The following is a 10,812-nucleotide window of genomic DNA, read 5'->3' as shown; positions in this document are numbered from 1 at the left end:
TTTTTCTTTCCATGTTCATGGAATATCTTTTTAAAAATATTTTATTTTATATTTATTTTAGATCCAGAAGGTACATGTGTCAGTTTTTTATGTGGATATATTGCATGATGCAGACGTTTTGGTTACTAATGAGTCTGTCACCCAAGTAGATAACATAGTATCCACTAGGTAATTTTTCAATTTTTGTTTACCTCCCCCCTTCTCCCTTTGTGGAATCCCTAGTGTCTACTGTTGCCATATTTATGTTCATGTATACCCAGTGTTTAGCTCCCACTTATAAGTGAGAACATGCAATATTTGGTTTTATGTTTCTGCATTAATTCATTTCGGATAATGCCTCTAGCTGCATTCAGTTGTTGCAAAGCACAAGATTTCATTCATTTTTATAACTATGTAGTAGTCTATGATGTGTATGTACCACATTCCTTTAATCTCTCGGCCATTGATTGGCATTTAGGTTGATTTCATGTTTTTGCTATTGCGAATGGTGCTATGAAGAACATATATGAGTGCATGTGTCTTTTTGGTAGAATAATTTATTTTCTTTTGGGTGTGTACTCAGCACTGAGATTGCTGGGTTTACTAATATTTCTGTTCGTAGTTATTTGAGAAATCTTCAAACTCCTTTCCACAGTGGCTCAACTAATTTTTATTCCTACCAACAATGTATAAATGTTGCCATTTCTCCACAACCTTGAAAACAACCCTTTTTTTTTTTTTTTACTTTTTTATAATAATCATTATGACTGGTGTGAGATGGTATCTCATTGTGGTTTAACTCAAATCTCTGTTGACTAGTAATGTTGAGAATTTTTTATATTCTTGTTGCCTGCTTCTACGTCTTCTTTTGAGAAGTGTCTGCTGATTCCCTTTTCCCACTTTCTAGTGGGTTTATTTGTTCTTATCTCATTGATTTTAGTTTCTTATAGTTCTTAGATATTAGTCCTTTGTCAGATGCATATTTTACTAATATTTTCTCTCATTTTGCAGGTTGTCTGTTTATTCTACCACTAAAGATCATCCGGGTAAGAGGAATGTGTCTCTGCATAGCATTCAGCTCACGTTTACATGTCGTTTTTCCCTGAATATGGTTATGTGAGATAGAAATCAGTAAGATGGGGTGTAACATCTAGTATAGGATCGTTGTGTCTCCTAGGCTCAAACACTTCCTTTAAGATCCTCAGAAAATGAAGTTTAACTCTGGGGACGTGAGTTACATAGTAACTTGTTTTGGATACTGTCTCTTTCACAATCCAAATATCAACACCAAAGAAGTTCTTGAGTTCCTTTTGAAATTGAAAGGAATTTACAAACCATAAAAGCCCCAATATTAAAGGATACAATTCAGTCTTTTTAGCATATTCTCAAAGCTGTACATCAACCACTAGTATGTAATTCCGGGACTTTTTCACCACGGGCCGAAGAAACCTTGAACCCATTAAGAGTCAGCACCTGCTCCTTCCTTCCACCAGCCCCTGGCAATCGCCAGCCGACTTCCGTTTCTCTGGATTTGCCCATTCTGGACACCTGTTGTGAGGAGAATCGTACAGTGCGTGACCTTCGGTGCTGACATCTTTCACGTCCAAGGAGAGTGGAATCTCACAGTGAGTGACCTGTTGACAGATACCTGGACTGTTTCTACTACTACGAATAATGCTGCTATGAAGACTCTTGCATAAGATTTTTTTGGCAAAAATATTTTCAATTTTCTTGGGCGTATGCCTAGGAGTGAAATTGCTGGGTTGTACGGTGATTTCATGCTTCACTTTTCTGAGAAACTGCCAGACTTTTCCAAATCAACTGTACCATTTTACTTCCCCTCCCACTAGCAATATATCAAGATTTCAGTTTTCCCAAATTCACCACCATGTCACTGTCCAATACTGGGGTTTTACCCATCCCGGTGGTTGTGAAGTGGTGTCTCACGGTAGTTTTGATTTCCATTTCTAAGATGATGAATTCTGCTAAACATCTCATGTGCTTTTTAAGGCATTTATATGTCTTTCTTTGGAGAATGTCTATTCAAATCCCTTGTCCATTTTTAAATTGGATTTTTACTAAGAGCTTTTAAATATATTCATGATATCAGGTCCTTATCATGATAATGTATCCTGTTCTGTGGGTTGTCTTTTTACTTTAAGAGTATCCTCTGAAATGAACATTTTTAATTTTGATCCCGTCTTTTTCCCTTCAGTTGCTTGTTACAGCTTTAGACGTCTCAGCCAAGGAAACATTGCCTAATCCAACGTAGCAGTTTCACCAGGATTCTTCCCTAAAGGTGTCATGGGCTGAACTGTCCCCCCTCTCAAGATTCCCATGTTAAAGTCACAACCCCGGAAACTCAAAATGTCACTGTACCTAAGTGTACAGGGCCTTTAACTTGGAAATTTAGGTCACATAAGATCTTAAGAGTAGGCCCTGATCCAGTATGACTGGTATTCTTTTGAGAGAATTTAGACACAGTCCTCAGTGCTGCATGCACATAAGAGAAACCTGTGAGGACACAGAGAGGACGCCGTCTACACAGCACGGGGTGAGGCCCCAGAGAATCCAACACTGCCCACACCTTGATCCCAGGCTTCCAGTCTCCAGAAAAAAGGAAATAAGATGCTGTTGTTTAAGCCGCACGGTCTGTGGTGTCCGTTATGGTACCCAGCAGACTGACAGAATGGGTCTCACAGTCGACTCCTTACGCTGGATCCATTTTGAGCTTTGCGTGTAGGGTGAGGAAGGGTCCAGTCCATCCTTTTCCATGTGGATACCCTAGTTGTCCCAGCACCATTGAGTTGTGAAAGGAAAAAAGTAAAGCAACCCTTACCGTCCTTTCTCCATCAACAGATTAGAAGATACACTGAAAAATCGTGGACAATTTTCTCAGTTTAAGCCAGTAGTTTTCAAATTTTTGGGTCTCAGGAACCCTTTGCACTTTATTCAAGATCACAAAAAAGCTTTCTCATCAGGCCGGGAGTGGTGGCTGCTCATGCCTGTAATCCCAGCACTTTGGGAGGCAGAGGCAGGTGGATCACTTGAGGTCAGGAGTTCAAGACTGGGGTGGCCAACATGGCGAAACCCCATCTCTACTAAAATACAAAAATTAGCCTGGCATGGTGGCGAACACCTGTAGTACCAGCTACTAGGGAGGCTGAGGCACAAGAATCACTTGAACTCAGGAGGCAGAGGTTGAAGTGAGCTAAGGTCACACCACTACACTCCAGCCTGGGTGGCAGAGTAAGAATCTGTCTCAAAAAAAAAAAAAAAAAAAAAATAACAATTTAGTTTATTTTACAACGATAAAGTCATTACATCTTAACACAGTCTTCAAGAAGAAACCATTTTCCAAAATAAGTAGCAGCGTGGCAACAGTTTGTACTGCTGTGAAAACACCTAACATCTCTGCACCTCAGACAGCAGGGTTCTCATGCCTGCATCTGCATTCAGTGGGCTACAGAGCCGTGGCTGAAGTTTATGAAAGAAGTCCGACCCCACGCTGATATACAAGTAGGAAGCAGTATTTTCATTGTGTTTTCAGATCATTTTAGGTATTCTCTGCTGCCAAATGTAACAAGTGGCACTTCCGTACAGGCTGTCTGCAACGCAGAGACTGCGCTCTGGTCGACGGGCCTTTCTGCCCCAATTCCTTCTGAGTCAACTGGTCCGTCCTGCACTTGAATGGCTTTTACCAGCACACGATTTTGTAATCACACATTGGTTAGAAAACACTGGTTCAGAATTATGAGCAACTTCCACATTTCGTTCTATATCAAAAAACAAACAAAAACACATCAATATCACCATTGATCACATGAGAAAGTGGTGGACACAAGATTTTTATATTTTAATACTCATTGGAAAGCTCAAATGTCTATCATTGGGAATAATGTAAGGTACTTTCCTTGAGATGAAAGTCATTTTGTTCATTTTTCAGGCCACACCTGCAAATACCTCCATCTGAAGTGGCATCGTTTGCAAGTCATTCTTTCTATAAAGGCGGCCGTTAGTGGAAGAAGTGGTTCTGCAGGTTCATAGCTCAGAGGCACCAGTGCTCTCTCAAGATAACCATAAAATCCGCAGAAGACGCACCTGTGCACACTTCCTGTTTCTCACTCAGAACATTCCAGAAGGAACCCTGAATCCCGATGCCGCAGTGGGACTGAAGTTTGCTCTCACCCACACAATAAACCCAGCGAGCTCCCCCAGCCCCCACCCCGAGGCCACAGCCTTGGTCCTCTGTCTGGTCTAGGAGGGCTCCTGCAGCTCCAGCCTAACAGGGAAAAGCAGGCACCCACATGTCAGAAAGCCCTCCCAAAGCCCGGCGAGCACTTCTGCTTATGTGCCAGCTAAGTGCGTTTGAGAAGGATACAACCAGCTGTACGGCAGGCAGCGAGGTACCCAGCAAATACTCAGGGTTCATGTTACTGAGGAAGGAAGGTGAACAGCGAGATACCCAGCAAGTACTCAGGGCTCACGTTATGGATGAGGAAGCCAGGCAGATAATGAGGTACCCAGCAGGGTTCACGTTTCCGAGGAGGAAAGGAGGGTGAAGACAAGGGGGATGGAACAGCCTGTCATAAGCTTTAGCATTTACAAGGCTCACTGAAGATTATCCGATTTGATCTTAACAGCTCACAAGATAGGCAGAGGCACGGCTCTTTCACTTCATAAAGAGATCCCGAGAACTGATGATGACCACGTGCTCTTCCCACAGGCTCCCAGAAATCATTCTCAAATCATCTCTCAGTTGTATACATGTGATAGTATCTCAGTCACGTCCCCTCTCTGCAGGGGAATTTTAATGCCGCCCTGCTGTTGCTTCGCACCCCTGCCCTCTCCTGCATTTCAGCCATGCCCACCATCCATGGGGAGTCCACACCACCCCACCCCCCCTGCTGCTGAGGGCTTGGATCACCCTTATCTTTCATTTCCACCTACAGGGACCTGTTCTTCCTTCAAATGCAGCTCAAACTCTCTCATTGTGTGAAGCCTTTTCCAGCCATCACAACCGTCATGTGTAAAATCAGTCTGTGGAATGCTTCATTCAGGAGGTACTTATGTTGACTCATCGGCTGTGATCAGGACCAAATTCTGAGCAAACCAGGTGGTCCCCGCTCCCCAGCTCTGCTCCAGTGCACTTAAAACAAGGATTCCTGGAAGCACCTTTTTAGCCCAATTCACGCATGAGTCTGCCCCACACCCTACAGAAAAGCCCTGGTGGTCGGCGGTCAGGGCTCGGGGCCCCCAGGTGGGTAAGGAGAGCTTAGTGCCCTCTCTGGACTTGTCGCTCAGAGACCCGTGGCTGGAAGGGAAGAAACTTGCATCCTGTGAAACATCCAGGCCCCGAGACCCACTCAGGAGCAGAAAATGGGGAAAGAGCCTCGAACACACCCACGGGAGGGCAGACAGCAGGAGCCACGGAGGCCACCAGGAGGGAGGGAGGCAGGCAGTGAGGCCAGAGGTGATGTGGCCAGGAGGGAGTTGATGTCGCCAGAGGTGACGTGCTGTGGGGAGGAGATGTGGCCAGAGGCAACGTGGCCAGGGAAGGAGACACGGCTGGAAGTGACAAGAGGGGTCTCCAGGCCTCAGATTGTGCCTGATTTTTAGATGACATTTTAATTAAGATGTTATATCTAACTTTAATGAAAAATAGCAATTTAGAACCATTGTGTACATTTAAAGCACGATACAAATAGACCACATTTCCCAAACCAAAGAACAGTGCATTAAAGGAAAAATAGCAGCTCACCAAAAAAAAAAAAAAAAAAAAAAAAAAAAAAAAAAAAAAAAAAAAAAAAAAAAGGTGAGTAAAAAAAAAATTCATTTAAGATCAGAAATAAAGAGATCCTACAGCTCTTCTAGTCCAATCCCCACCCTAACGTGAATGGGGGGAAAAAGAAAGTAGATCCTAGTCAGTCAGAATTAAAGACAAAACCGATCCAATTTACCTTCCACTTGACAGAAAACAAGAAGCTCATCAAGGAATCCCTACAAACAGTAGCTTTAGTAGTTCCCAAAATGCAAAATTCACCTACAAATTAAATCAACTGCTAAGTGTGTATAGAGTAATTTTTTTCATTATTGCCTTCCTCATCCCCAGGGGCTTTTTTAGACCTTTTTTCCCCAATTGCCTCCAACACCCAGGAAATTTAAACCCCACAAGTAAACCGTGTCTCGATTCATCCACAGCGTCCTTTAGAGCAGACAGTCCGTTGCTCTAAGACGTTCTTGTCACCTAAGCACCGATTACAGCCTGAGAACGCACAACACGTACTCACACGAACTCTGACAGACAATAGGTGAGATATGGCACATGAGGAGGAAGACAAGATAAATGAGCTTCACCGACACCCCAGATCCGAGAAGTGAAACAGGCAGCCTGCTCGGGTGCAGGTGACTCCTGGAAAACAGCCAAGGGCAGCATTTGGAGAAGCAGCACCGCAGGCCAGGAGGGTCTGGGGGCTTTAGAAGGGAGGGGCGCCCCGACCAGGTACTGGGGGATTCAGAAGGGAGGGGCGCCCCGACCAGGTTCTGGGGCCTCAGAGGGGAGTGATGCCCCGATCACTTGCTGGGGGCTTCAGAGGGGAGGGCCACCCTGACCTCGTGCTGGGACTTCAGATGAGAAGGCGCCCCGATCGGGTCCTGGGGGCGGCAAGACAAGCCCAGGGTTCCGTCGTCACTTTTCACTCCCTACTTCCGAATCTCGTCCTGAAGTTGCAGCCAGTCCAGGTATTCATTTACCCATAAAATTATGTATCTGCGAGTAACACAAGTCACTAATCCACACAGATCTGAGTCCACAGATACCTCCCAGAGATGCCACCATCCCTTCTGGTAGAAGAGCAGCCCAGGGGCCCACGCTGCTAGGAAGGGAGACTGTCTCCAGCCTGACGCTGCAGAGTCCTCAACACAAAGTCTACCTTCGGGAACATGCCGTCTCCTACAGAAGCAACTAGGGGCATGTAGGGTTTTTTAAAATCTTTTTTTTTTCTTAAGACAGAGTCTCCCTTTGTCACCCAGGCTGAAGTGCAGTGGCTCGATCTCGGCTTGCTGCAACCTCTGCCTCTCGAGTTCAAGTGATTCTTCTGCCTCGGCCTCCCGAGTAGCTGGGATTACAGGCGCCTGTCACCACGCCCGACTAATTTTTTATATTTTTAAGTACAGATGGGATTTCACCTTGTTGGTCAGGCTAGTCTTGAACACCTCACCTGACCAGCAGTGAGGGTGGAAGGGGCGCCATGTGAGTGCCCCTGAAAAACACACACAAGCCTGGCTGCTTAAAAGGAATGAATATAGCTCAACACTCCTATGTGAACATTGATGTGTCTACTGCCTTACAGAATCCTCCTAGCTGAGCTGCAGGAATCTTCCTTGGAGCCTTTTCTCACCTACACTGCCTACAGGTGTCCACTGGGCTCCCTGGGCAGTATCGTGTCTTTGTTTAGAATATCACAGTATTTGGAGGCCTGTTTAATCCCAAGTCAGAGCCTTATCATAACTCAGACACCATCCCTCAGGGCTTGTGGGCCAACTTCGGCTAACGCAGGCTGCTCCACAGTGCCCTGCAGATGGGCTTGGTGCATCCACACGATTTTAAGATTTAGGGCTGCCGTTTTCTGCAGTCACAGATGCGGACTTACATATTCATCATGACTGAAGGCAGCACGTGTTTTTATGTTCCTTCTGTAATGGTAATAATCATGGCAACATTTCCTTGATCCTTAAAAAAGCCTCCTAACAGCAGTTGCATTCCACCCCCTTCCTTAAAATTAATAGAATTTACCAAACTAGGTGAAATCAGTCTTCATGAGAAAGTGACAAATCAGTGTTCACACAATGGCATAGTAGCTGGGCATAGAGTGTACGTCAACATCCCAAACTAAGCACCCATCACAGTTATTCCCAACTCGCAGGAAAGCTAGAAAAATTAGAAGGCTTAAAACATACTTATAAATGAAAATAACAAGAAACCAACGTTTCTGAGGAGCATTTGTTAGCCCAGCAAGGAAAGCCATTAACCAGTGCTGATTATATTGCATTTGATTACAGCAGCCAAAGACGTGTCCAGAGGAAGAGAGTTTTAAAGATTAGTCTTTCGGTAAGAATGGTTGCTTAACAAGTTCACACTACTGGGCTACACCAATCGTCAATTAAAAAGCAAGGCAAACGAGTGTGAGTCATTTTCCTTAATCCTTAATGCGTCAAAAATTACCACATTGGCCAAGCTGGTCTCCAACTCCTGATCTCAGGTGATCCGCCCGCCCCGGCCTCCCAAAGCGCTGGGATTACAGGCATGAGCCACCACGCCTGGCTGAGAAGTGTTTGACAGAGGCTGAGGGGAGGCTCCTGTCCCTTCCTGGGACATCCACATCCCACCCAGTTTCCCATATCGACTATGACACTCGAAGCATCACAGCAAGGGCAGCTGCATCCCCGCAGTTCTCTGCACTAATGCCACAGCTGCGTGAGCAGCCGCAGCCCTGGAGCTGCCACTCAGCCTTATCGTGCTGGCACAAGCACAGCAGAAACTACCAAGCCCCCAAGAGGGAGGAGTGGGGACCCAGGGGAGTGAACCAGGAAGGAGGAATGTGGCCCAGGAGAGTAGGGAGGAGTGGGGGCCCAGGAGGGAGGCAGGAACCAGGAGGGGGGGCCCAGGGGGAGGTGGGGGCCCAGGGCAGTGAACCAGGAGGGAGGCGTGGGGGCCCAGGGCAGTGAACCAGGAGGGAGGCGTGGGGGCCCAGGGCAGTGAACCAGGAGGGAGGTGTGTGGAACCAGGAGGGAGGAGTGTGGTCCAGGGAGTGAACCAGGAGGGAGGAGTGTGGTCCAGGAGGAGGAGGGAGGTGTGTGGTCCAGGAACCAGGAGGGAGGTGTGTGGTCCAGGGGAGTGAGCCAGGAAGGAGGAGGGAGGAATGAGGTCCGGGGAATGAACCACGAGGGAGGAGTGCAGTCTATGGGAGTAGGGAGGAGTATGATCCAGGGGAGTGAACAAGGAGCCTCTAGGGGTAGCAAGTTCACACACCACAAATACCTCCCAATCCATCCGCGTGCAGGGAGGGGACGGAAACCACGCAGGACCTGCAGCGCTTTCTCCTCGCAGAAGAGGAGTGAGGATACCGACTTATGCATGAAATCAGAGCTAAAGTTCTACCACGGTGGGGAGACGCTTCACAGCCCAAATGGGTGCAAAAAGAAACCAATCATACAAGATCAGTGGATGGAAAGGGATCAGAAATTTAAGCCTGTAACAAGCTTTCAGAAAAAACTTCACTTGATCTGCAAGATGACTGCAGCTCTGCTTGATCATTTCTGCAAGTGTCTAACTCGTGATGAGCCATCTCAGAGCCGTTCAAGAGGAGTAACAAAATCAAAACGCCAAGGCATGCTCCGTATTTTAGATAGCCTGCAACAGTATGGAAATGAGCAGCGGTGCCAGAGCTTTCAAGTTTGTTTGAAGTAAATTCCAGCATGAGGGCAGCATCTTCCTGGCTGAAGCAATGAGGTGGGCTCCTGCTCACCGCATGGGAGACCAGCTTTCAGCTCAGCTGCTGTCAAGGGTCTGCAAACCATGATCCCCGACTGAGCCTTGGCCAGGGAACCAGAAGTGGTTTTTACACTTTGAAGTTTTAACAAAAGAAATATATGCAGAGACTTCTGTGACCCACAAAACATAACACGTTGCCTACCCTGCCCTTTACAGGAGCTTCTAGTTTTGGTGTCAGTTACAAAGTGTTTCTATAAAATAATGTCACTGATTCTCAAGCATGCCAGGAAAAGTCACACTTCTCAACAACCCTCAATGGACATGCACCATCCTGTGTGTTTCACACAGATTTTAGTTTTTTAAAAGCCAAAATAAGGGAGGTAATTCAGCTAAGTATTATAGTAACACAATTTGAGATACTTAATGATGTGTGACAACAGAATAATTGGCATTCCTGTGACACAATAAACTAGCTCAAACACAAAAATAACAAATCAAAGCATGTTTTGGCATCTCAAAGTGATCAGTGAAATTGGGAATAACATTCAGTTAAATGATACTTTAAAAAAAAAAAAAAGCAAAAACAAAACAAATACCACTAAACCATCACTCCTTAAATTTATTTAACTACTGCTGCAAAATAAAGTGGAGAGACTTCTTAGTGCAGGGTAATAATCAGCCATCGTCACCATGAAATAGACCGCTGTGCAGGCTCAGGCCCTCCAGCCCACAAAGGCAGGGGGAGGGAGCAGAAACGATGGCCAGAAAGAAAGGGACAGGGCAACCATGACCTACTCAGCAATTGTACCCTCCCACCTTTCTTCTGGACTTACAATTTTGGAGCCATCTGGGTTTACCTTCCTATGTCCATAAGTCAGCAAGTTCTCGAAGCCAGAAATCTACAATGCTTCTGGCAGCCAAGTCCTCTCGGCCTTCCCCCATGTTTTAGGGCCCCATCAGCTCACCCCTGAATAGTATCAATGGCCACGGAGATCCAGTCAACCTTGCACTCCACAGACTGAAGTATGCCAAGAGCCACTCGAGGCTGCCACTGCCATGATTAAAGGCTTTCAGAGACAGTCGCCAGCACTGCACAAATCCATGTGGCTTCACCAGGCGCAAAGCGGCTCCAGCATTCCATCCAGTCTGTCGCTGCTACCATAGCTGTGAGTCTAGGATGTGTCAGGAAGGGAAGGAAGACACCATGTAGATCATCTCATTTAAGCTTCAGTGTCACAAGGTGGATTTTGTTGTGCCCGTTTTATGGATCGGGAAAGCTTTAAGGAGGGCAAGCACAGGGCCCTGCTGACACAGCAGCAAGCTCCGCAGAGGCCTGGGCA

General features: G+C 46.1%; 1 long non-coding RNA gene across 1 annotated transcript; it reads left to right on the top strand.

Moving 5' to 3' along the window:
- The first annotated feature begins 2,635 nt into the window (after positions 1-2,635).
- LOC126947340 (uncharacterized) lies at positions 2,636-9,842 on the top strand. The gene is made up of 3 exons (XR_007723023.1): positions 2,636-8,602; positions 8,653-8,752; positions 8,859-9,842. It is a non-coding gene; the product is annotated as an uncharacterized LOC126947340 (long non-coding RNA).
- Positions 9,843-10,812: the final 970 nt, after the last annotated feature.

The sequence above is a fragment of the Macaca thibetana genome, unplaced genomic scaffold (genome assembly GCF_024542745.1).
Source record: "Macaca thibetana thibetana isolate TM-01 unplaced genomic scaffold, ASM2454274v1 unplaced_scaffolds148, whole genome shotgun sequence".
Taxonomy (NCBI): Eukaryota; Metazoa; Chordata; class Mammalia; order Primates; family Cercopithecidae; genus Macaca; species Macaca thibetana.
Note: the sequence above shows the minus strand (reverse complement) of the source record. Positions and strands in the feature narration are given on the sequence as shown.